The following is a 9,568-nucleotide window of genomic DNA, read 5'->3' as shown; positions in this document are numbered from 1 at the left end:
AGTTTTTTTAAAAAACAGATAGTGTTTTGTTAAAAATTTTCTGAAAATGTGTTTTTGGAAGCTTAAAAAATAATGAGACACCAAAAAATAACCAAACAAAGGCAAGGTTTTGAAAAGAAAGGCAATTACGGTTTTAATAAATAAAGGCAAGGTTTTAAAAGATTGATATCATTTTCAAATGTGGTATATGAAGAGGATGATCAACATTAATGTGTGGAGTTTGACAATGACAAAATTATGGAAAAAAAGATAGATCACTTTAAACATACAATGGGTGCAAATTGACATATTGTTGATAAATGATCTGATAAAGGAGAATTTATAAACTTGTCTGAAGATTTCTGTCAAAAACACAACTTCCATTCCTTGCATAATGCTGTTATTTACACTTGGAACAGAATACAAAACAGAACCTTTTTTATTAACTTACTCCAATGCTGTCGGTGCATTTATAACATTATAACAAAGATGCTTTTCAATATATAATTCATTAGTTAAGGAAATTAAGAACTAAATACAAAACACAATAGCTGATGAACTCGATTGAGCTGTTGATAACAAATGGATGCTAAAAATAAACTTAATCTCTTTCTCTACAGATTGAAAATTAAGATACTTTCAGTGCAGAATCGCTCTTAGTATTATCAGCACAAACAAATCCCTTTATACAATAAAATAAAAGACTCTCCAATATGTTCCTACTGTAATAGACATAAACAGAAATGATACACATGTTCTATTGATGTCGGATAGTAGAAAATTACAGGTAGGAATTAAAGACATAGCTACAAAACACATAAAGCTTTATACCTGCGTAACTTTGACATAATACTTGGTAAACACTATAAGAATTTTAGGTCCCTACTGATACACTGCCTCAGTAACGTGAACTCATACACCAAGAATGAAGTTCCAGTGACCAAAAGTGTAGGAGATAAGAGCTGAATACAAGCCTTTTTCTTTGATATAAGTCAAAGGTCAAAATGTAGGTAACACACCTTCCCACTAAGGTGAGCACATATCCCAAGTATCAATCTCCTTTGATTAGTTGTGTAGAAGAAAGGGTCCAAATAAGATAGCAGATGGACAGAAAGACAAAATAGCAGGACAGATGGACACAGCACAAAATTACAGTCCACACTTATTTGCAACTAAACACATAACACTATCAATTTAAATGGAAAATTTCACATAAACAAACAAAAATGAGGTCATTAAAGACCCAATATAATTGAATTAGGAAACGTTATTTTCATAACACTGCATCTGCTTTATGAAATCTCTTACTTTTTGTGAAACATTTTCGGAGCTTACTTGCAGGGGGTATTCCAGAGTATAAATTTGCCATCTTTCTTGTGTCAGTGACAGTTCCTTTTTTCGATGTTATTTAACTGAACTTGGGCATTTTTTTAATAACATTTCATCTATACTTAAACATATGCAATTATACATGGAATCACAGGAAAAATGACAGAAAATGTACATTCTTAGGATAAATACTGCTATCAGTTTGTAAAGTTGTTTGTACATAATACTAAAAGGATAAAGAAACGCAGGGTTAACTTTAAACCAGAAACTAAGTATGATATCGGGCTTCATTTAAAACAAAATTTTCTATACTTACAGATAAATTAAAGCTTAAAAATTTCCGAAGTCTGTATTTTGCATCTGACAATTGGTTTAGAGGTACTAACGATTAAATTGAATGGACCCATAGGATTTTGAAATTGAAATTGAACTGAGTCATCAATATCTTGTGTGTCCGCCGTTTGCTTTGGTCACAGCCCTTATTCTTCTGGTCATAGAGTTCATGAGAGCATTAATCCGTCTTATGGGGATGTTGTCCCACTCTTCAATCAGAGCTCTGGTCAACTGCTTTCGAGTAGCAGGGGGTGGCTGGCGCTTTCGAACCTGTCCATCCAACTGGTCCCAAAGATGCTTGATCGGGGACAAATCAGGGCTATATGGCGGCCAATCTAGTGGTTGAATGTTGTTGTTGGCCAGAAAGACTTGGCAAATCCTTGCTATGTGGGGCCTAGCATTATCTTGCTGGAGGGTTAGATTATGCTGCTGTAAGAAAGGGATAACATGGGGTCGGAGGATCTCATCTCTATACTTAGCTGCTGTTAAATTGCCATCAATAACAACCAATTGTGATTTTAACCCGTGTGAGATTCCTCCCCACACCATTACTGAACCGCCTCCAAACCTATCTCTCTCTACAACGCAAGTGTTCGTAAAACGTTTGCCACGACGTCGGTAGACATGTTGAAGGCCGTCAGATCGATAAAGACAGAATCGAAACTCATCCGTGAAGAAAACTTGTCTCCACTGCCTCAGTGGAAACTGTCGTGGAGCATGTGCAGCGACCCAGGCCATACGATGCTGACGTCGAGCAGGGTTAAGGTGTGGACCTATGTAGGGGCGACGTGCTCTTACACCAACTTCTCGTAATCGATTCCTTCCAGTTTTTGAACTTATAGGAAGCCCATGATTTCCACGAACATTAATTACACTCTCAACGGCAGTAAGGCGCCGATTACGCACATGAGAGACGACAATATAGCGATCCTGATGTCGTGACGTTACGCGCGGACGTCATGACCTAGGTCGATCGGCCAATCGCCCAGTTTCCCGAAGACGTCTTACAAGACGTTCTATGGTGGAAACATTAACACCAAAGTGCCTAGCAACCTGCTTTTACAGCTGTCCTTGAATGGCCTGACCCCTCTGAACTTCTGTGAGTCGTGCCATTCTTAAAACCAATCAAATTCTCAATTGATTTTAGGGAATCAGTTGGTCTGTATAAAGACTAACAAAGAGTGACTTGACCAACGCTGCATGAGACCAGAACAACACGGTGCACGAGATTCTTGTTTTTTCCTTCCTCCATTTACCAGACCTGCGCACTGTACCGCGACTAAATTTTCGATACATGACAAGGTGTAATATGACCTAATTACTCAATCCACAAAGTTTCAAAATATCGGAATAAATATTACCCTGCGTTTCTTTATCCTTTCAGTATATATATTGTTGATACCAAAGGAAAACCCCAAAAAAAATCTAAAATTGAATCATCTCCATCCTTACTGACAACAGTATTACTCATCCCAATAGCTCTGTAACCACATCAAAATATTTTTAGTTAGATTGTTAGATATATTTCCCAGAAAGACGATAAATGAATCCTAGAAGTTCACATGTATTTTCCCTAGTGATCTCTGCCCCCAGGGGGAAAGACCTGTCATTTATATAAAATAAGTTTTGTATGAGGTAAGTAACCATAAAAATATATTACAATCAGTGCCTCTTAATTCTCAATGTAGAATTTTGGGGCATGGTAATATGATGTATGGACAATGAATATGGGTCAAAATATGGTGGTAAAACACTATAAACTTGGTAAAATACCACAATGGTAAGGTATAAAACACAGGATTCAAAGTGATAAAGTACTTAATGGACAGGAGTCAAAATATCTCAGTAGTTAAACTGTGATGGACAGGAGTCAAAATATCTCAGTAGTTAAACTGTGATGGACAGGAGTCAAAATATCTCAGTAGTTAAACTGTGATGGACAGGAGTCAAAATATCTCAGTAGTTATACTGTGATGGACAGGAGTCAAAATATCTCAGTAGTTATACTGTGATGGACAGGAGTCAAAATATCTCAGCAGTTATACTGTGATGGACAGGAGTCAAAATATCTCAGCAGTTAAACTGTGATGGACAGGAGTCAAAATATCTCAATGGTTAACAGTGATGGACAGGGGTCAAAATACGTCAATAGTTAAATTGTGATGTGTGATGGACAGGGGTCAAAATATCTCAGTAGCTACACTGTGATGGACAGGGGTCAAAATATCTCAGTAGTTAAACTGTGATGGACAGGAGTCAAAATATCTCAGCAGTTAAACTGTGATGGACAGGAGTCAAAATATTTGAATAGTAAAGAGTGATGAACAAGGGTCAAAATACCTCAATGGCAAAGTGTGATGGACAGGGGTCAAAATACTTCAATGGTAAACTGTGATGGACAGTGGTCAAAACACCTCAATGGCAAAGTGTGATGGACAGGGGTCAAAATGCCTCAATAGTAAAGTGTAATGGGCATGAGTCAAAATACCTCAATGGCAAAGTGTGATGGACAGGGGTCAAAATACCTCAATGGTAAACTCTGATGGACAGGGGTCAAAATACCTCAATGGTAAACTGTGATGGACAGGGGTCAAAATACCTCAATGGTAAACTCTGATGGACAGGGGTCAAAATACCTCAATAGTAAAGTGTAATGGACAGGGGTCAAAATACCTCAATGGTAAACTGTGATGGACAGTGGTCAAAATACCTCAATGGCAAAGTGTGATGGACAGGGGTCAAAATACTTCAATGGTAAACTGTGATGGACAGTGGTCAAAACACCTCAATGGCAAAGTGTGATGGACAGGGGTCAAAATGCCTCAATAGTAAAGTGTAATGGGCATGAGTCAAAATATTTCAATGGCAAAGTGTAATGGACAGGGGTCAAAATACCTCAATGGTAAACTGTGATGGACAGTGGTCAAAATACCTCAATGGCAAAGTGTGATGGACAGGGGTCAAAATACCTCAATGGTAAACTCTGATGGACAGGGGTCAAAATACCTCAATGGTAAACTGTGATGGACAGGGGTCAAAATACCTCAATGGTAAACTCTGATGGACAGTGGTCAAAATACCTCAATGGCAAAGTGTGATGGACAGGGGTCAAAATACTTCAATGGTAAACTGTGATGGACAGTGGTCAAAATACCTCAATGGCAAAGTGTGATGGACAGGGGTCAAAATACCTCAATGGTAAACTGTGATGGACAGGGGTCAAAATACCTCAATGGTAAAGTGTAATGGACAGGGGTCAAAATACCTCAATAGTAAAGACTGGGAGAAAACATATTGTGCAACGGAAAGGGGTAAAATAACCTCAGCTGTAATGTGCAATGGACAGGGGTCAAAGTAACAGTGGTAAAGTGCAATGGACAGGGGTCAAAGTAACAGTGGTAAAGTGCAATGGACAGGGGTCAAAGTACTTTATTTAACTTGTGAACTTAGACATTCAAGGTCAAATCATAAAACAATGATTTATCAATAATATCGACACTTCTTTAGTAACAAACATACTCCATTTATTTTTGCTGGTCCGTCAACTCATTGGAATTATGGTTACCTCTAATTAACATGAATTAGGACTGAAGGTAAAGCAATATCTATTTACCTCCACATATAAAACAGTATTTAAAATTATCGGTCTTTTATCTTTGCCCAAGTGCAGTACACTAATGTTAAGATATGTACCGTTTGAAAGCATCATACCTTATGAAACAAGTGGCATAAAACAATGATTTAATTCATGCGGGAAAACGTTTCGCTTCATTACTTTGTGTGTGCAAAGAGCTACGGTTAATATTTTTGACTATACAGAGGTACATGATTTGCTACAGTGAAAGAAGAAATCGGCAAAATGAAAATTTTGTTTTCATTCGGGGAAAAAAAGTTTTTTCAGAGATTTTTGACTTCACTTATTTCTGAATCTGACTTATATCTTTGATTTTCAAAACACAACTGTATTATAAATGGCTGTTGGACAGGACATATCCCACGAGCCTGCTCTAATGTATACTAATTCTACCTTCCACGATGAGTTCTCATCCCCAGTACCACAGCACTTAAAACTGATATATGTCTAAGTTCGAAGTCCTACTTACTTTGATGGTTTCATTTATATGCCAGCGCCAATTAAGATACCACAATGTCACTACAAAGTCACGCCGACACGTTAAGATGAAACAGACGAGGCTGGTACCTATGCTGAAACCTCGCTCCCATATGTCCAGCACAGGGACTTGAGAGCAAGCTATTGCAGGTGTTTTGTGTTTTCAACGTTTTGAGGGATTGAGTCATTATTCGATCAAAATGGTGTCCTCTATGGTACACAATAGGGCACTTTTGTACAAAATATTGATATCATCCAAAAAACCCATGAACAGACTATAAATCCTTGTTAGCTCAGACAGATTCTCGGGTCCCTGTGATTCCCAGTGGAACGGCTCACGATGATCATATAGCAATTTAATATTTAAAAACTAAACATTGATTGAAGTAAAGTGGCTTCGAAAGAATTGCTGATTTCATCAATTTATTCTACGAATCACGTTTGATGATAAGATTTATTACCAAAATAGAGTAGAGAAATGTTGATCTAATATTTCGGGGATAAACCACCTCGTGTCCTGGTCGGCCCTCGCCGTCGTTAATATCTCACAAACGCAAGACATCTCTTTACTAGTGCCAACTATAATCTAAGATAGTGTTATATTTTCCGTTCGTTTAAAGCATAGGAGTTAGTAATTGCGTAATTTAAGGGGACAACATTATCCTGGTAAAACTTACAAAGAGACAAACGGACGGACCGACCGACCGGCCGAGTAAATGGGCATTTGTTAAACAAGTAAACGATATCGATCTGGAGACGACGACGCTATATTGGAGACCGATACTAAGGGACACAGAGAGAGAGGGGGGGAGGGAGAGAGAGAGAGAGAGAGAGAGAGAGAGAGAGAGAGAGAGAGAGAGAGAGAGAGAGAGAGAGAGAGAGAGAGAGAGAGAGAGAGAGAGAGAGAGAGAGAGAGAGAGAGAGAGAGAGAGAGAGAGAGAGAGAGAGAGAGAGAGAGAGAGAGAGAGAGAGAGGATGATCTCCACCTGGAGGCGGCCAAGCTTCATGTTTGGGACCGATACCGTGGGAGAGCATAGGAAACAAAGCCCAACCTTTGTAAGTATACGATATACATCGTCATTAGATGTTTGTTATCTCGAGACAGTCGAAATACTCAATTTGTTTGCCCTATGGACGTCTTCATGCCTGCTCCCTCGTTTTAAGTCTCTGAAAGTCATAGCTTGTCTAGATGTCGAGAACGTTATTCACTGGAGACAATCTCGTAATTGACTTTCTGCTTGGTGGCATTTCTCATCGCCTATTCAACTGGTTCCTCAGTATGTTTGTAAAGCGATATCATATGTTGTTTGTCTGACAATGGTCCCATGGTACTGTTATATAGACTCTGTCCTTACAATTCTACATACGCCGTTTCCATAGTTACATTTCAACAAACATTGTTTCCAAGGTTACATTTCTACAAATACTGCTTCCATTGTTACAATTCTACAGACACTGCCTCCATGTTACATTTCTGCAGACACTTTTTTCATAATAACGATTTTACAGACAATGACACTGTAGTTACAATTCTACAGAAGCAATTTTTTATAATTACGATTCTACAGGCACTGCCTCCATGGTTACAATTCTACAGACAATGCCTTCATGGTTACAATTCTACAGTCACTGTCACCATGGTTACAATTCTACAGACATTGCTCCCATGGTTACAATTCTACAGACACTGTCACCATGGTTACAATTCTACACACACTGCCTCCATGGTTACAATTCTACAGTCACTGTCACCATGGTTACAATTCTACAGACATTGCTTCCATGGTTACAATTCTACAGTCACTGTCACCATGGTTACAATTCTACACTATGGTTACAGACACTGCCTCCATGGTTACAATTCTACAGTCACTGTCACCATGGTTACAATTCTACAGACATTGCTTCCATGGTTACAATTCTACAGTCACTGTCACCATGGTTACAATTCTACAGACATTGCTTCCATGGTTACAATTCTACAGACACTGCCTCCATGGTTACAATTCTACAGTCACTGTCACCATGGTTACAATTCTACAGACAGTGCCTCCATGGTTACAATTCTACAGTCACTGTCACCATGGTTACAATTCTACACGCATTGACTCAGTGGTAACAATTCTACAAGACTATTTTTCATGATTTCGATTCTACTGTTTTCATGGTGTCAGTTTTACAGACGCTGTTTCCTTGATGACAAGTGTACATGCACTGATTAATTGGTTAAATTCTACATACACTGTCTCCAGGATAACGATTCTGCAGACAGTTTCCATAGTTGCAATTTCATAAAGACTGTTACCATGGTTACCATTCTACAAACACAGTTTCCATAGTAACAAAGTTACAGACACTGCTTCTGTGATAACAATTCCATAGAAGCTGTTTCCATAGTTACAATTCTACATTAGCTGTTTCCATGGTAACGATGCTACATACACTGCATGCATGATTATAATGCTAACGACGCTGTTTCGATAGTTACAATGCTCCCAGCGTCGTTTCTATGGCACGATAATAATTACACAAGCACTGTTTCCATGGTTACTCTTTCACAAGTATGTTGCCACGGCCTCTTTCCGTTTTCATGGCTACGTTTGCCACTGTGTGATATCCAGGACTCTTTTCTGTGATGGTACAGACAATAACGATGGTGTTGTGAGCCTCGAAGATTTGCCCGGACAACAACGTTGTGTATGTTGTGACCTTGCCTAATAAATCTTGTGTCCATAAAACCGGTCCTTGTTTCGGTGTTAAACGATGTTTATAGTCACACAGTGATTACGTGATATCAACACTATTGGTTATTGGCAGTTTATGTCACGGGGGATTACAATCTCAGGCTAGTTCGAATATTATTGTTTTACTGTAAATCCTATAATTGGATTTCGACCTAATCCATGCTTTTACAGATCTAAGAATATTGCTGAGTTATTGCCAACAATAAAATGGGAAGTGTGTTGTCAAATACAGAAGGACAGTGAGAGTGATCGGAATTTGACGTAGGCGTGGCTTATTCTCCACGTTTTTGACAGCACCAGCTGAACTTTGACAAAGAGGGATTTACCACCCATTATTGCATACAACAACAAATACATTCTAGATACTGTTCTTTCTTTCCCTCTCCACTTTTATCCCTTCAGCCTTCCTCAAAAAAGCAACTTGCTTCTCCTGCCGTTTTGTATGTTAAAATTTCGTTCAGAAATATTGGTTTCCTTAATACGATTGCCTAGCATAAACTTGGTTACATCCTTGTGTGTACAGGCTGCCTTTGAAACGATTCAAAGCATGTAATTGTTATTCTTTCAAACTCACATACCTTATCCTTTGTGCTACATCTAGAGGCAACAGGTAACTGTTCATACTTTCCCGATGTGGCTGCTTTGATCAGATAAGCCATTTCGCCTTCTTTTCAAAAACAGTCTTTTTATTTCAACCTCAGCCAATATTCCTCATACCAGAACTATCGATACGAGACCAACGACTACCTGTTATCTGATTGGCTATTCATAACACCTTCAGATTCTCTAGAAAGAAATAGACTCCTCGAAATCAAAAGAGATTCTTTGCAATATCTTGAATAATTATCTGCCTTCTCGTTTTTTGTTTTTTATGCATTAAACAAGGGTGTACGCCATTTCTATCGAGATATTGGCTATAACATCTCAACTTGGCAGCAGTACTTTCCCATACCAGGACTGACACATGATCGACTTCGTACTTTCCTATACCAGGACTGACACGTGTTCGACTCGGTACTTCCCCATACCAGGACTGACCCATGCGTGACTTAGTACTTCCCAATACCAGGAC

The sequence above is a fragment of the Ylistrum balloti genome, unplaced genomic scaffold, assembly GCF_031769215.1.
Source record: "Ylistrum balloti isolate Yb309-2 unplaced genomic scaffold, AGI_CSIRO_Ybal_v1 Utg369988, whole genome shotgun sequence".
Lineage (NCBI taxonomy): Eukaryota > Metazoa > Mollusca > Bivalvia > Pectinida > Pectinidae > Ylistrum > Ylistrum balloti.
Note: the sequence above shows the minus strand (reverse complement) of the source record.